The sequence below is a fragment of the Excalfactoria chinensis genome, chromosome 3 (genome assembly GCF_039878825.1).
Source record: "Excalfactoria chinensis isolate bCotChi1 chromosome 3, bCotChi1.hap2, whole genome shotgun sequence".
Classification (NCBI taxonomy): domain Eukaryota; kingdom Metazoa; phylum Chordata; class Aves; order Galliformes; family Phasianidae; genus Excalfactoria; species Excalfactoria chinensis.
In genome coordinates, this window is record NC_092827.1 from 91110304 (window position 1) to 91126414 (window position 16111).

The window sequence follows — 16111 nt, forward strand, 5'->3', positions numbered from 1 at the left end:
ACATCATATAACTTTCTAAATGTATTGCGTAAAGGACAAGAGCGTGACTCGCAGTTGGTAATCTCAGCATTACAGCTAATGCTTCTCGTGCTGTTGTACATTAAAAGACTGGTGTGCCAGTCAGCATATGGGTTGTGGAACATGAGGTGAGCATGCAGAGACTGGACTGCTTGTTACATGAAAGCTATGCTGAAAGAGTATGGCAGGAAAGTAGCTTCACTTGGCTTCTCGGTGATCTGCTGCAAAGCTAGGAGTGGAGGGAAGTTATGTTAGACTGCCTGTGGTCTTAGGAGCTCTCTGCTGTGTTTGGTGAGCATGGAGTGGCTCTTTGCTGATGCTTTGGAGGTGCCTGAGCCCCCTTGTGCTCCTTTGTGCCCTGTTGAATGGCACAGTTTGGAGAAGTGAGGCCGTGTGCCTTAAAGACGTGTGTACAGTTATCCTGTTAAAGACCTCTCCAGGTCAGCTTAGTTGTTAGTATAACGCATTGCTAGCAACAGTCTTCTGTTTTGCATGGCCTTCCCCAAACTCCTGCTTGTTGCCAGTATCATCTGGGTTACAGCTGCTCAGGGAAACTGACCTAATGATATCTTACAGGTAGTCTTTCAGAGAAGTACAATGTCTCAGTGCTTATTGTAAAGAGCAATGGTGGGAGAGGATGGGAGAGAAAAGCTAACGTAGCTTCTTGTTGGCTGTTTCCATTTTCATCTTTGGAGCTTAAAAATGCACTAGGCAAGCTGTAAGCTTCTATGGTGAGATTCAAACCTTGATATGTTCGTTGTACCATCAATATTCTTAATAACCAGTAGAGAACGATCTATTGCTCTGCGGTTTGGCTCTGTTATTTTTGCATTACTGGTCCTGCTGATATTACATAGTAGCCTACAGATTTGCTGGGCGGACGATGCCTCATTTCTCAAGAGACGGGTGCTGTTTTGTTGGCCTTATTCTCATCTTTTGAGGCTGGGAGTCTTTGCAGAATCATGGTTTGCCTTTCCCCTGTTCGGAAAGTCATGCCTGTTTTACTGAGAGGTGACGGTGGTTGTTTTGGAAAGGTTATCAGTCAGCATATGCCACAGTGCTGCAAGAACTCAGCAATCATTTGGGATGGATGGCGGTGCCAGTTAGGTCACGGTAGCACTAATGTGCTCTGTAACTTAGGTTTGCAAAAGCTGGACACAAAGTGCTGAAAAATGGATTGCACCATTTCTATGAGCAGGAAAGACGATCCCAAACCTGCTGCAATCAGAGGAGACCCTACGGCACATCTAACCAGATCCTAAGCTCCAGTGTTGCCAGGCTTAAGTTTCACAGCTCCTAGCCCACCGTGTGTAACTAGATTTGGGGAGGCTTTTTCCAGACTGGTGACTGCTTTAGATCTCCTCTAAGGCACGAGAACACGTAGATGCTGATTCTGAGTTTTTTTTCCTTAATAAAACAAAAAATTGGCCATAGTGTTTGTCTGTGCATGAGCAGTAGTGATTTGTGGCACGGCACTGCATTCCTTGTGAAGGCAAACTTCTAGTTGCCCGACAAAGAATTGTATAGTTAGTCAACTTCATAGTGAGGCCATAGTGTAGTTGTAAGAGTTTCTTTGCCTGCTTGGTGTTAGTCGCAGAACTTCCTTACTGATTCTGAGGAGAAAATCTGCGTGCACCAAGTCAATGCATTTCTCCAGAACTGGTTTCACAGTGTGTCTTTTTTAAGTTCTTGACCTGGGTTGGATGCGTGTGAGTGCTGTCCTCAGTGATTTGTTTAGGATTTTTATAAAGAAGGAAACAAAACAGAGACTGTCCTACATGAGTAGTAGAAAAATCTCTTACAGAACAGTTGTGTTCCTAAACTCTTAAGTGTTGGTGATCAGACTATCTCAGCCCTTCTGACGTCTTCTCAGTCTGGTAACGACTGCTAAATAATCCTAAATAGTGAAAGTGTGCTGTTATCACCGTGTTTTAGTACATATTGTAGTTGATTAGTACTAATTAGTGCTAGAGTGCTCTACAAGAAGAAACTAGCTTCCACACACACCCCCTGCTTAAGAGGAGACAGCAGATCTAGAAGGCAGTTTTCCCTCTGTCACCCTGTAGCCTATTTCCCCTCAACATAATGCTTCTAGGTGTTTGTTTATGATCTATATAGGTAGAGATTGTAATAGATAGTGTGCATTTCAGATAAGCATCTCTCTAAGCACAAATGTGGTCAGCATCTCTCCTTGTGCTTTTGAGACATTGTGGGCAAAATTTGGTTGGACTTCATGGTCAGCAACGTGTAAAAACGTTGTGGGAAGGCCTTCTGTTGAGGTAAGATCACCTGGGAGCATTGGCTGTTTTCACCCAGCGGGATCTGTTCTGCTGTGCCCACCTGGGTTCATTGTGATCAGACACTGAGACCTGTCTTTTCCTACACCTGTGAGGTTTGGGTGTCCACAGACTGTCACCTGCTCTCTCCCTTGCTGGGCAGTGAGGGGTCTTCTGTTGGTGCAGTTGGTGATGAGGCATAGAGATGAACACTGCTCACTGTACTCGTAGCTTTGAAGATGGTGTTCATCTGGACGGCGTTTATAGTATACCCGCTTTGCTGCCCTATTGGAAGAGGGTAATTATTGAACTATTTTATTATATAGCTATTCCCCAATTGTTGGTTTCATTTTTTTTTATTGATTTCAGGAGGCAGCTAATTGCCATATGGCAGCTTGATGTTAATGTTTTATGAAGATCAGGAAACAAAAGTTTATGAAAAGCTGTTGTATGGTAACTGCAGAGTTTCAAGAACTGTTTTATACTTCCTGACAGTGCAGGTCTGGCTTAATGGTTTGTTTTTATTGCTTAAGAGTGTAAACTTTTCTTTAGCCAATGTGTGGAAATTATATCCTCATCCCGCATTACACATTTCTCATTACTCATTCCTTGCTTTCATTTCTGCCATCTGTAATCAGAGCTTTACTGTTTCAACTGCATGCAAAATGCTCCTATCCTGTGCGCAGTAAGTGACTTTCCTTAACTCGCACCCACCCCTCCAAAAGAAGGGAAAAAAAAAATGTGGAGGAAAGGCCTACTTGGTCTATATTGTTTTTCTCTGTTTTGGGTGGAGTCTGTCTTAGATTCTGGTTGCTAGATGGTTTCTGTAGTAACCAGCAGAGTGAAAAAAAAAAAAGAAAACCCAAGACTGAAAAGGCACTTTTAAAAGTGCCATATCTTGCCTGGAATATTATTTATCTCAATATAGGCATGGAATGGTTTTCTTCTTTATGTTAAGGCTTCCTTTCCCTTCTTGGTAGGTTGCACTGCTGCCATAGAGAACTTAATTTCTTGTGTTCTTACCATATGAGAATGTGAGGACCACAAGTCCTATTCCCAGTTGACTTCAGCTGCTCAAAATAAGGATGAGAAGCCAAAGGCATTAAAGAGTATTTAAAATGCTATAAATAATTGTTACTGACACGAACCACTTTATTCTTTTGTTACATGGAGGAGGGCGGTGTGTGGAAAAGAGAGCAGCCAGGTTTGGAAGGACCCTTTGAGTTTATGTGATTGCTGAGGAGGGTGTTTGGTAGGAGTGGTGTTTTTGTTTTGCCAACCTATTGTGTAGATAGAAAAAAACACAGCCCCTTCAGAATATATTCTTACTCTGCTCTACTTCAAAGGTGGGTTTTTTTTCTGTTGTTTACTCCTCCCAAGAGGTTTTACAGGTGTATGAGAAAGTAACTGTTTGCATCCACTACGTTGGACTTGCTTGGGCACAAAAAGGATGCAAAAAATTATAGTGAGATTGGATCTTTCCTGTCTCAGCAGCACTAATCCTTCATCAGCCCTACTGCTGACAGCTTTGTTGCAGCAACCGGTCATGGTTTCCCGAGGTGGACTTTCTCTTCTCTTTGGGATCCCGTCTCCTGTCAGTGCCCTTTAGAGTCTAGCAACATCCAGGCCACAAGCCTTGTGCCAGGGCTGCCCAGCAAAGTGGGCACACTGGTTTTTGTCCTGTTTCCATGTTCTTTGCAGCGGCAGATTTGTCCCTGCCTTCAGCAAGAATCCTAGTTCAGGAAATCTTCAGGTTCACACCTGTTGTGTGCAGCAGGAGACACCTTGGAGCGCTGGGGATCGTGCTTGTGACTTGCCAGAAGTCTGAGGGCCAAAGGCCATTTGCATCTGTATTTACATAGTGCTCTGAAGGCACGCAGCTCTGATGCCTGCCCAGGCTTGCATTTCCCTCAGTAGATGAATGGAGGAGGCTGAGAGCTGTTGGACTTCTGTTCTCCAGAGGCATGGGGCTTGCAGTGGGTCAGCTGGGTTCTCAGCTCATCACGCAGGGTATTCACAAGCAAGCTGTAGTTCTGCTCTTCATATTTCATATTCTGTCTATTTGGCTGCTAGTGCAGAAACCAGACTAGGTTAGGGCAGCAGTTGGCTTAACTCCAGGAAAGAGCAGATTTCTGGCTTTTTTTGTTTGCAAAAAGGCAAAGATTTTTCTGGAAAGTAGTGATAAGCAAAGAGAGTAGGAAAGGACCTACAGATCTTTTTTGAAGCTGAAAGTGTTTTTAAGCTTCTGAAGCCACTTCAGGTAGTGGGATCGGAGCAGTGAATTGATAACATTCTGAAAGTTCAGGTTCCCACAACAACTGGACTGTGGCAGACTTACAGTTTAATGAGGCTGATAATCCCATCAGAGATTAAATTAAGAAGGTCTTTTTGGGAGATCACCAAGGAAATGATGAATACTGCACTGTAGCTTGGGTTGCAGTGCCAAGTGATGGAGAGCTGACATGTACTTCTTGCACTGCAAGGTACTGTTTTGTTCAGCGTGTCTCATTAAAGCGCTCAATTCCAGCTCTACAAACAGAGGCAAATGTATTATTACTGTTACTAGCATCATCCTGGAAATAACATGCAGATTAAAAGATGGAAATATCAACCAGATCTGCACATCAGCTGAGTTCGTTCTCAGATGATCCGGCCCTTTTTATTAAAGCAGAGCCTCAGAAGAAAGGGACAGCACGTATGAAAAAGAATGTATTTCAGGTAACTATTGTCATAACCCCATTAGCTTGGAACTTCCACAAAAGCAATTTTTTCTAGCATCCTGCACACTCCAGTGATGGGAAAGTGTTGTATGCAATAATGACTCTGTAACCACAGACTTCAAAAGTATAGAATGTCTGCGGCGTGATGGAAATAGCTGTTTCCACATCAATAATATACACATGGAGTACTGAAGCTTAATTGCAAGGCCGGTGGTGATGGGAGGGGGAAGGAGAGAGGATATCTGACTGCGACCGCACCAAACATGTGGGCTGTGCAGAATGCCTCTGCTTTGCAGCCAGAAACAATGATTCATTTCATTATAATCTTGACTTCTGCATTTTTCTCATGACTTATTGATAACTTGGTATGGGACTTAATGGAGTTATTGAGTCCTTAGGAATTAGGAAGAGACACGGGGTGTATGTTATTTCTTACAAACAGTACTCACTGGCAGTCGTTTTACATTATTCTATTTAAAGGGCAGTTTTGGCAGAATTGTTTTCCACTTGTATTTTCTCTCTTTCGTTGAATGAAAAGATCTTGTGCTTAAAAGCAAGCTGGCACTTCTGATAGCCCATCTTTGTCATTTTCGCACACAGTCCTGATCCTCTAGTTGAGATTGTAGTATTGACATGAAGGTAGTTCTGATGTCGTGAACTGCTGCCGTTGGACTGGGTCTTAGTGCACACGAAGGCCATTTGCCCAGCCCTGGCACTGTAAATTAAAGGTACACCCAATAGCTTTAAGTGAAAGATGAGCAGCTTTTGCTCTGCAAAACGTTATTGGCATTACTGATACTCTTGTACACTTACTGTTAAAGACACAGGTACTGCAATGACAGACATCATTTTTTTTAGGTACCTCTTTCGCTGTCCAGGCTACTGGCATCTTGCAGGCTTACTTTAAAACTTCCAGTGCTTGAGTGTCAGGTAAACCATGAAACTTGGGATCCTTCAAAAGAAAATTTACTCCCAGCCTGGGGGGGAAAAAGCTTCAAATGTCACCTTGAGACTTAACGATCAGAAGGAAATGGAATCGGTGCCTTCCCTCTCTTTGAACCACTGGTATTTTTAAGATACATCAACATTTTCTATTACTTAAGATAACCAATGACTTGTGTTCTAGATGGTGTCCTCTAACTCATTCATTCTTCTGCTTCTGATTCATTTTTCCTATTCTGGTGACTTCTTTTATTTTTGTTCTTTAAGGAAATAGTTACTTGCTAACTACTTTTTGACAGGTTGAGTAAAGAACTGCCCTAGGTTTGCAAGTGTGGTTTCCATCTTTGCAAATATAACCTAAATGTACCCTAGAGGGCAGAGTCATTTAGAAAGAGATCCCACATTCTTGCTGGACTATTGATCCATGCCCGTGCCCACTGCAGAGCTCCTTGGTAAAAAGGACCAACACCTGGGAAAGCAAAGTTGGGAGCATGGGTGGAGCCTTCTGGCTTTTGTCAGCAGTAAACGGTTGGGAACGTGGTCTGTGACTCTCCTGTGTGCAGGTTCTGACAAAAAAACAACAGCAAAATCCTTATTGAAAACAAGCATGAACCCAGTAGACTGTATAACTCAGCAGGTCATTGTGCCGGCAGGGAGCTCTTGCAGTTCGTGCTTGCTGGAGATTCTTAGCCTGTTCTGAGGGGTAGTTTTATTTTTTCAAATAGAAGCAAGACCAGCTTATGTTTTTTAGCAGTGAAATTAAACCACATGCAGCCCTTTCCAAGAGCCTCCTCCTCTTCAGACCTGAGCCACACGGTGTGTTTCTGCCTGTGTTTCTGTCTAACTGGTGAGGAGAGTCAAAGCTTCCTCTGTAAGCCTGAGTGTCCGGGAAGGATCTGGAATGTCTTTTCAGCTCCTTTTGTATGTGAGTACATCCTTCAGGGTCTTAGGCTCCAGTCATCCCCGTCCCGTCTCCCCCCCCTTTTTTTTTTCCTTATACCCCATTCATCTAAGAGAGAGGGGGGGAAAAAGGGTCGGACGCTGGGACACTTTGAAGAATGTGCCTTTACCAAGCTTTGGTTTTTCTCTCTTCCTGGAACTCTCATTATATGATCCTGGTTTTCTGAGCCAATTGTTAGCCCAAGGCCAAATCCTTAACCTTGGGCTAGATAACAAAAGCACAGCTGAGGTGATCTTGACTACTTTAAAAAGGCTGTCTACTCTTTGATGCACTCAGAATGAGACGCATAATTCATTTTAGTTCCAAAGGTTGTTCTTAGCATGGGAAATTAGCAACCTCCACGGTAAAGAGTCAGCATGTTAAGTGTGTGTGTGTGTGTGCGTTTTATGTTGGTCTCTGTATTGCATTGCATTCTACGTTCTGCAGGGTGTTGGTGTGTCTGAGGAGAACTCAGGGCTGAGTCCTACCTGGGAAGCTTTGCCTTACGTGATTGCGTTGACTCGTACTAAGGCCCAAACACTTCATACCAATGATAGAAATTGGTATTTGGTAAGCGTGGCTTTGTGGTTTGCAGCTCTGAGCGAGAGGAATGCATAAGCAGAGTGCACACCCAGGAGAAATTAAGCTGAGATCAAGTTTATTAGTGGATATCAAAACTAGCTTACAAAGTACAGCCTCCTTCTGTGCGAAGGCCACAGTGATGGGGGGAAGGCTGGTAAGAGACACACGGTGTTAACATCTGACAGTGCTGCATGCTGATGTTCTTCTGTCTGTGCAGTGTGAAGGCTCTGATGGGTCCTTTCTGAGCTTTTCCTGCGGGAGAAGTGTCTTCCAGTGTGTTCTCTGCTGCCGAAGTCTTGGTTCTGAGCTGAACATCTCAGAGGGTTTATTTTGTGCTGTAGTCTAGCACACCTGATGGTAAGTAGCATGACATCACTGTTGGCTGTTGTGTCAAGCGGGTGTAATAAAAGCTAGTGGAATTCATAGCTGAGCTGATACCAACAGGACTGGCTTTGGCAGCCAAACCTTTTGAAAGGAAATGCTCCTAGTGAGATAAAAAGGGGCAGTGTTAGCAGCAGGGCCATCAGGCTGAGTACTGGAGAGAAGACCTCAAACCTTACTCTGCTGTGGAATTGCACTGGAAGAATTCCTTGCTGTCTTTCTCTGCTAATCTTCAACTATCTTTTCCTTGCCTCGTGTTTTCTAATGCTATGTACCTTAAAGAATTTAGAGATGCCCAAATGTACTGCTGTTTATCCTGTAGGCTAGAGGTAGATAGCTACATTAAATGGCATAATGACAGGCTTTGTCCACTGGTGACCAGTTTGCATGTGGACCAGGTCTGGCCAGTATTAAATTGGAAAGCAAAGATAGCTTTGTCATTAATGTGTTGGAGAGGGACGCTGGATACCTGGGTTCAAGTTGTGGGTCAGCCATAAACTCCCTGTGTGACCTTGAGCAATATAATTATTCTGAGACTTCAAAGGTATTTAAACAATTTGGACACCCATTTTCGAGTCATTTTAATTAACCAGGATGCTTTGAAATGCTTAGCTTTAATCTCTCTGTGCCTAGAATTCTCATTTGTGAAACCAGGATAAAGTATTTCCTTGCTCATGAAGAGGATATGCATGATAATGATTGGGAAGCGTGCAGCTGGTCCAAGTGCAGCAGATATGGAGCTTGCAGAGAGCTCAGCAAAGAGCATGCTAACGTGTTACGTTTTGCAGGCGTGGGGCTGAAAAATGTACGGATGCTTGGTACAGGGCAAGCAGCCTATTTCAGTGAGAGTTGTTTACACATAGGCATAAACTGGGGGATAGTTGCTTCCCATGATATATTACCATCATATTGGGTTCACAGGGAGATAAATACAGCTGCAAATAAACTCCAACCAAAATATTTACTGGGGGGAACAGCTCATTTATTCAATATTTCATTTAGCTCCATAACATCTTGCCATTTCTTTTAGTATCTCGCCATTCTGTAATTGTGAGTACTAAACATGTACAAGATAAAATGACTACTTATTAACACTTTCTTTTCTGTAGCTTTTAGTTTGGAACAAGCCCTACTTGATTGTACAAAGGGACAGAGCCATCACCTCTGGTTCTGTCCCTTTGCCCAGTGTTATGTGGCTGCGTAATGAAAACTCTGTAATGCACAGGCAGAGGGAAGGGTTAAAAGAGCCAAGGGAGTATGTAATTCCTTTTGTGGGTTTAATACACAATCTTAACATTCCATTAATAACTGTTTTCTGTTTTTTGTTTGTTTGTTTTTCTTTTTCACTTAAAAGATTAAAGGTTCCTTCAGATTTTTTTTTTCTTCTTCCCCCTTTTTTCCTCTTTTTGTTTCTTTTTCTTCCTTGCTCTCTTTGGTCATGGCAGTTTTGTGTGCTGGACAGGCAGGAAGTGAAATGTTCAGTAACCACTGATACTACTCTCAGGGCAAAGCAGTGGATATCCTGGAGACATCTGCTCACAGGGTTTGCTTTTCCAGGGTAGAGAAACGTTTGGAAGAGCCAACAGTCTGGGTTCTTCATGGCCCCTTGAGATGACTTTGCCTCTCCCCTTGTTGGTAAAGTGCTTTGCAAGCTACGTGCAAAATGCTGTGTGGTATGTGCTGTCAGAAGATCTGATCCTGCTTGTTACAATATTTATTGATAGGTAAGTGGCAAGTATCAATACAAATGAGGTTTTACTACTTAAATATGAAGATATTGATACCCTGGAAGCTGTTTTCATTGTTCAGTTCTCTGATGCTGTGTTCCAGCACTTAACAGCTTGCTGCATGGTGTTGTGTTATGGGATACTGATAAAACTGGGACAGTTGGTGACTTCAGTATGAAATTAGAATCCTTTTCATCACTGGTAGATGCCTACTTTAAAAACAAAATAGGAAAGCACAACATTCAAGTGATACCATAAGTAAAAGTGACCCTGGATGAACAAGGCTGCCTGTGTGCTTTTCAGGAAAAGAAAACAAAACAATGCAATGAATTAACTGAAAAAGATAAAGCTAGTAATGAAATATAACGATGATGTGGGATTATTTAGTTTATTTGTTAGGTTGTTTTTTCTTATTAGCTATTTTGTAGGCTAAGCCCATGGAAAAACTTTTGGACAGAACTTAATTTAGTCTGTTGTTACAAACTCTGATATCTGCCCAACTTTATCCAAGTTCATGAACCTTTTGAACAACAGCCCCCTCGTGCCCCTGGGGTTCTGGAGAGGGATTTATGGTTTCATGTGCAAAACAGTGTGAAACTTGGCACTTCTGCTTTGCCTGAAACCTTACAAATCCAGAGCGCTGAGCAAATCCAGGGTTGAGCTCACCCAGCTCCAAGGCAAAGTAAAGGTTTATTGAATCTCTCATGAACTTGAGCTAAATTCTATTTATTAAAAAAAAAAAAATCTGTACCTTTAGTGTCCCATGGTTACTTTATCCTTATCATGGTGGGGGGGGGGGGGGGGGGGGGAAATCTGTTGTGGAGATAAATGTAGCAAAAATTGAGATGCTCAAATAAGGATGGTGGCAGCAATGGTGTTGGGTGTGTATAGATTCAGGGACTGCTGGCTGATATGTAGGAAGGAGGTTTATGACCATGACATGTGAATGTCTTAATAGCCAGTGTATGGATAGTACAAGTTCCTCTGAATTCATACCTGTCGAGGAGTCAGGACAGATCGCACATTAGAGTTGTCTGACAGGGTAAATGAGTCACAGTCAAATTAGACACTCCTTTACATCACTGGGCTTTTTCAGAGTTTGCACAAACTGCAAATTCCAGATCAAACCAAAGGCCATGTTTGCCTTTCACTTACTCTGGGTTCAGTAGCATTGAAAGGTTGAGAGTCAAAGTTTGGCTGAAAGTCCAGGGAGCAACCTACTGCCCGATTTGTAACTAGCAAAGGTGCTACCTGCAGCCAGGATCTGAGTCCAGAGGGTCTGCCTCCTAATGTTTCTCAACTGAAATTCTGCAGATCCTGCCTTTTTGGGAAGAAATGAAGTTTCTGAAAGTCACTGACAAGGGGGATTGGTTTAGGCTCACAAGGTATGGAAATATTTCTTCATTTTTCTGGCCTTGCCCTCTGAACAGCTGCAGTGGGTAGACTGGCTTGGAATCTTCCATTATGCCTCTTCTTACCAGGTTCTGAAACAAACTGGCCCAAGTTAGTTACAGATGAATGGTAAAGGAGTTAGTTGTTTCATTGCTTCTACTTCTGTGCTGTATAAAGAACTTCAGGGATCCTCTACAAGTGAGAGCATGTGTAGATTTGTCTGAGTGGACCTCTTTCAAAGATGCTTGTAACTATGGCATTAATGTTATACAGATATTAGTTGGGATCCTACAGGGTATGTACAATTATAATATCTTGACTTAGGAAGTCACAATAGAATTATTCTGCTTTTAAGACGAGCAAAATTCTGTTATCAGGAAGTGGATTCATTTCTCTGACGCTAAGCTCTGATCTGTTACCTTCCCATCACCTGCTGGAGATGTTATGGGGCACAAGCAATTCAGGAGACTTATGGACTGAGTACATCAGGGACAACTTATTGATTCTGATGTTGGTTGAGCTGATTGATAGAGGGACTGTGCTAGATCTGCTGCCCATGAATAAGGAAGAACTGTTTGAGGATGAGGTTTGAGGATGACTTGGCTGCAGTATCATAGGATGGTGGCTTAAGAATCTGAGGGAAATGGGAAAGGCAAGTAATAGAGTAATCACTCAAAACTTCCAAAGTATGGACTTTGGCTTTTTCAAGGAACTGGTAAGCAGAGTCTCCTGGGATTCTGCCTGGAGGGTGTAGAGAGACCATGAAAGTTGCATAATCTTTAAGGGCTGCCTCCTCATAGCACGAGAACAATCGATCCTGATGTGCAGGAAGCTGAGCAGGTATAGCAGGAGGCCATGTTGGCTGAATGGAGAACTCCTGACTGATTTCAAATGCAAAAAGAGTATAGAGGTGAAAACAGGCACAAGCTACCAAAAAGGAACATACAAACATTGCCTGTGCATGTAGGAACAAAATTAGAAGAGTAAAAGCTTAGCTGGAGCTGGAACTGATAGAGCTTGTGTAGGGTAAGCAGATCATTTCTACAGCGTGCTACTAACAACAGGGAGACCATGGAGGTAGTGGGCTTTGTGCTGAATGTAGCAGGTGCTAAAAGGAGTGGGAAAGGGGTGGAAGTATTCAATGTATTGTTAAAGTCTTTGCTGTCAAGATTTGCTTTCAGGCTTCTGTGCTCAGTGGCAGAATTGGAGGGAGAGGTGGTACCTGCCTTAGAGAAGAATTAAAGATCACTAAGATAGTGCTTACAAGCCCCCGGGACTGGACAGGGTATGTCTGAGGGTGCTGAGGGACTGCTGCCAGTGTTTAACATCTTAATCAGCAGCCTGATTAAAAGGACAGAGTATTAAGCATGTTCACAGTTGACACCAACTTGGGGAAACAGACTGATATACTGGAGAGCAAGACTGCTAACCAGAGGGACCATCGCAGGGAAAAGGTGGAGGAATGGGCCAACAGGAATCTCCTGAAATTCAGCAGGGACAAGTGTGAGGTTTTGCACCTGGAACAGAAGGTCTCCACACCCTGTTTGGGAGTAGCAGCTCTGCATCTGGGAAGCTGGAGGTCCTGATGGGCACCACCTCCAGCATGCATCAGCAGTGTGGACCCGGTAGGAATGAAAGCCTTCTGGGTTCTGGGCTTCCCTGGCACAAGGGACTAATTGTTCTCTTCAGCGTGGGCTTGTTAGGATGCAGCTGGAGTACTGTGCCTGGGGTTGGGACTCTTTGGTACAAGTACTGATAAACTGGGAGAGTGGGGAGCAGCTGTTGTGTTGTACTACAGCCTTTTATGACCCAAATGGCGCTCATAGAGGGGATGCAGTCAGGCTCAGGGGAAGGACAGTGGATGAACAGGAGGCTGCTGCTGCAGATTATAGCGAGAGGAAATCTGACTGGAATACAAGGGGAAAAATGTCCACAGCAGCAGTAGTTAGCACTTTATTCTCAAGAAACTATGTTGTGATGTATAGCTTTTGTTTCATTTAAGCAGCAGAGAGAAAATATTCTTTGTTTGGTGTATGTAGGAGAACTGCTGCAGTATGCTGAGAAGGATGTAACACATCTGTTAGAACACTGGAGCCAATATCACTGAAATACTATAAGAGCAACCAATCATTTCTGTTGGGCATTTTTTTTCTTGTAAGTATCAGATCTGAATAAATCCTAGCAATGTGTTTAAAAAGACCTTCGTGCAGCGAAGAGACTACGATACTAAGCTTCAGTCTGAATTCTTACAAGAAAAAAGGATCCCTGCAGGATAGTAAATGATTTCAGTAGAAAAATAAATGGAGCGATTTACTCAATCATTGAACTATAGATGAGATGACAACACAGGGGCATCCTCAACTGATTAGAATAAAATATAGAAGAAAAAGGCAGCAAGCTGTTGGCAGCCACCGACACCTGTTAGAATGTAATTCTGTGCTAGTATACTGAGGTTGTGCTGAAATATGTACCCAGTGTAGTTTTTGTTATAAAGATGACTTCCTTTCCTGGTATTTGCAGGTGCATTGTACTGAAGTGAACACAATCATTTCGTTAATTGCAGTTCAAGCTCATTAGGGAACTATAAAGGCAGAAGAATGAATGTAACCGTGCATTAAATGGTAAATGATTTTGGGGTGGGAAGCAGTCAGGTGTGTTGCCCTAGGCTATGATTTTCCCCAAATTAACATACATAGCAAAGTAAGAAAGAATGAGGCGGGTGGGAAGAAGGAAAGGCCACAGGTCACCAAAGCAAACCTCCCAGCTTTCAGTGACGCTGAAGGGAAACCATTGCTGCTGAAGTGTTGAGAATCTAGCTGGAGCTGGCTTGCGCTGGGTAACTTTTGAATTGGTTTAGGTTCATTCAGGCCAAATATGGTGATATCCAAACCAACTCGACAATGTTCATTTAGTCAATGTGTAACTGAGCAGGTTTTGGGGAGGTTGCGCTGCAACCTGCAAGACCTCTCAAATGTGCAATGTTAATGGCGTTCGTTACAAAAGCATCTTGAAGTAGTGTATGCTTGAGCAGACAGCCAAATGTTTCCCTTCAGAGTTTTGATGGAAGGTCTGTAATCTTGAAAACTTGTTCTCGCAAAGGTTGGTTGCTTTCACTTCCCTCTGGGACTCTCAAGCCAGCTAGAAACTGTGTTTCCAGACCTGACTGTACCAGCATGTTTTGCTGCCTCAGAGTAGTAACACATCCAGTGAAATAAAAATCTTGACCAGCGCTTCAGATCTGACTGGCAATACCAAATGTTTAATTTTGGGGTGTCTAGGCGGAGGTGGTTCAAAGGGTAAGAGTGTCTTGGGACTGCTGACTGACTGCTGTGATTTGGACGTTCTGGAAAATCAGGCTCCTTTTTGTTGTCTGTTTTCCACTTTACCTTTGGTTGAAGCAGAAATACTTGTTTAGAGGAAGAAGGAAGATGATAGGAGAACTGAATGGAAAATCTCCGCTGGAGTTTTTTGTATTGGGTTCTTTGTTCTTTAGTTGCATCCCAAAGAGCAGAGTAGACATCTGTATGCAGATCTGAAACAATAATTATGGAAAGCAATTAGTCTGAATTAACAAAAATATGAGTATTAGTCGTGAATTTTATTGGGGAAAAGAATTACACTCATGTGGATATCACAACCCTAAATGTGTAATAAAAAGGAAACTTCTCTTCCCCTCCCACATATCTGGTGCCACAGGGGGGTCAGGGAAGACGTTTTAGGTGGACTTTGTTGAATCTTCTGCAAATCCTCAGTTCTTTGAAGCTTCAGCTTTGGCAGCTGCTGCCAAGTTGACTGTCCAACGAGAGACCAGTAGAACCAGATCTTGCTGGTAGGCCCAGTCTCCAAGAGGGCTTCCTTTTGTTGTACCAAATATGGGCAGTTAATTGGCTTTTGGATGTATATTATACTTAACCAAATTGGTATTCGTTCCTAGCAGTTTAAGTGTAAAGGTGCACACCCCTGTCTATGGTGCTTTTCTTATTGCCCCTTCATCTGCTTGCAGGTTATTCTGCCAGGTGGTTTGTCTGCCTCTGATGCTTAGGAGGGAAGTGTAAGGGTTGGGGGGGGGGGGAGGAAAGCTCTTGCCTGTTTGTTTTAAGAAACACACACACAAAAGGATGGCTGTAAAGCCAAAACAAACCCCAAAAGAACTGTGGCCAGTCTGGTACAGAAGCCCTCCTTATTGGTGGCATGTGGGCAAATGCATTTTAAAATCGTGCAGGAAGGAGTTCTGGTCATTGTGGGGTGTTCTGTAGTTATGGTGGATGGATCAGAATTACAGAAGTTCCCAGAAGTTTGCAGATAATCAGAAGAAACCCACCTCTTCCCTTAACAACGTAGAAATGCCAGTGACAGCGCTGCTCTGTGTGTATTTATGCACATAAGCATCCGCAACATGTGGATTGATGTGGGAATGATGTTGACAGCTTTTTTTTTCTTTTTTTTCTGGGGAGGGGGAGGGAGGAGGGGAGGACAAAGCACTTTGGCTTGCCTTGAAATGTTAAGATATCCATCCTATTTGAGCAGCTCTAGCACCACCGTGCTGTTGAGATTTGGCAGGAGAGTGACTTTCACTTAATTTTCCTGCCAAACTCAGCTTGATGAACATTTCAAACCTCTTAGCTTGCATATGTCCTGCTGATGTTCAAGGGGAACGTACCAACCATGCAGAGCCTGTGTGGGTTTCCCCCTACGCTGTGGGATCCGCTCTCCTGCAGCCTCGACCTGTGGTGGGTGCATCCTTGGTAGAGGTAGAGGAGAGCAGGAGAGAAGGCAATTGCTCATTAATTGAAGCTCTGTTCCTGAGATAGGAGTAATTTTGGGGGGAAATTTTCTAGTGGAGCATCTCCCTCTGCATACTCACAGGAGAGAGTTAGGTGTTTGCAGTGAGCGCCTGTGTCCCCTTGGTGAATAGAGTAGAATCCCCCCCTATTCCTTGAGGAATAGAGTAGAAAAGAGTGCAGAATTCTCTTCCCAGGCCTGCTCCCGTCTTCTGCGTTGTGATACAGTCTTTAACTAGCCCACTACAATTACAGACCTGCTTGGGGAATGAATCAGGCTTGTGCAGTAACAGATGCTGTTGTCCAAGGGTTGCTGCCCCGTTTAGGTAGGAGTGGGAAGATGAGCAGTGGA